The 1,930-nt window shown below is 60.9% G+C and overlaps 1 protein-coding gene across 1 annotated transcript in view; it reads right to left on the reverse strand.

Annotated features, from left to right (window-relative positions):
• The window catches only part of NRXN2 (neurexin 2), a 99,262-nt gene that overhangs the window by 29,112 nt on the left and 68,220 nt on the right, over positions 1-1,930 (reverse strand). The gene's annotated exons all lie outside the window — the stretch shown is intronic.

The raw sequence follows: 1,930 nt of genomic DNA on the forward strand, positions 1-1,930 counted from the left end.
CAGCTGCTGGCAAGGGAGCTCTGTCTGGGAGGCCTAGAGGACCAGTGCTCTGGGGCCTTCAGAGAAGGGAAGACAACAATCTTGCATTCTTTAGAACATAAATGGAGCAGATGAGATTCATAAAATGCTTAATTAAATAATTAGCCACTAACGACTCCTCTCAAAGCACTTCTTGGGGGAGAGGGGTTCATGGGAAGACTTATCCAGAGAGAAAAGAGAGACAGATAGGCCTGAGGGGAAAAGCCTGGAGCAGACTGGGAGAAAAGTGTGGCTGTGGGGTGGGAGAGCTCTGGATGGGCTAGAAAGTCCCAGGTCAAGGAGGGTCTGGGGTATTTCCAGAGCAACCTGCTCTGCCAAAATGGCAGCCCAGTGAGTAACACTAAGGCCACCCCTCTCACACATCTTGGGGTCTCTCACCTCAGGGACTAGGAGCCCGGTTTGGGCAATATGGGACCAGAGGTCTCTATCCTAGGAAGCTCCTAGGCCTTCAAAAGGAGAGGGGACCCCTGAGTGCCTTGGAGGGAGGCACCTTCTCCAGGCCCAGAAGAAGCCAAGGAGACAAGGGAAGGCTGTGTGTGTTCTGGGTCCCAGAGAGGCAGTGAGGCCAGCGTTGTGGGGAGGGGGGAGGGGGCAGAGGGGAGCATGGTCATCTGTGCAGGGCCAGAGGGGAAGATGACTCCCTCCCAGGGGGCAAGGCTGGGGGAAGAAACCACCAGGGTGTCAGTTAACTGAAGTCTGCCACACCACAGTTGCAGGAAATCACCCCCAGCAGACAGAGAAGCTGGGCCCTGCCCCTCCCGACTCAGGTATCCTTCCCCTCTGAGGGCCTCCCTGGTGAGATCTGAAATCTCAAGATGGGGCCCCAAGATCAGGGCGGAGAATCCGATCGGGGCATGAGCCACAGCCCCGGCCTCCGGCAGTCACTGCCTGGACAGGACAGGGCTGGGCCTGAGGGCTAGGAGCAGGGTAGGCCTCAGCCGGCAACCTTCTCTCCACTCCCAACACTGCAGCACTCTGGAAAATCGGCTGTTTCCATGGTAACCGAAATACCCAGGGTCCTCCCTTCCCCCTCTCCTCACTCACAAGCTGCACGTCCAAATTTGGGGGGTGAAGAGGGCCAGGGGAGCTGAGATGTTGACCCTCCTGCACACACCCCCCTCCCTGCCTCCTGGCCTATGGGCCTCTTCACCCCTGGTTCCAGGGCCTCCCAGTCAAAAGCAGAAGGGGCTTACTGGGTCTCTTGGTCCCTCGACCAACAAAGGAAACTCCATCTACCTGGAGCCTCCCAAACCCACCAGGTCTCGGGAAAAGGAGACCCTTTCTCCTCACTTTCCCATCCCAGGAACCCAGACAGCACATCACCCTGAGCCCGGAGAGGAGGTGAGAAGCTAGCCGCCCCCCACCTCCATGCCCATAGAGCAGTGAGGCAGGAGGGATCAGAGGCTGGGCGGGTGCCCGCAGCCCCGGGCCGGGTGGCCGACGCGTCCCCAGTGACGCACCCACAGACCCCACACCCACACACAGGCCACACCGCAGCCAGCTGCACACAAAGACCCAGTGTGGGGAGGCAGACCCCGACAGGAGACAGCCGGGAAACATGGCGGTAAACGCACAAAGACTGGCAGGCGGCGAGGGCAGCGGCTGGCACCGCGAGGACCGGACGGGCGCACCCCTCCCCGCCCCCGAGGCCCACGGCGCACGGGCCGCCTGCCGCCCCCCGCTAACCCCAGTCCCCAGCCCGCGCCCCCGCTCGGCTGGGCCTCCCCCGGGATTCACTACCCCGCGACTCTCCCACTGCCGCCAGTTTATTACGCGGGGCGGGACTGTAAAAGCCTAAAGGCGTTTATTACACGGTGGGGGATCGGATGGAGAGACACTTCTTGGGCCGAAGAGGTGAAGGATGAATGGTTTATTGGGCTGGGGCGGCAGT

The sequence above is a fragment of the Bison bison genome, unplaced genomic scaffold, assembly GCF_000754665.1.
Source record: "Bison bison bison isolate TAMUID 2011002044 unplaced genomic scaffold, Bison_UMD1.0 scf7180017864089, whole genome shotgun sequence".
Taxonomy (NCBI): domain Eukaryota; kingdom Metazoa; phylum Chordata; class Mammalia; order Artiodactyla; family Bovidae; genus Bison; species Bison bison.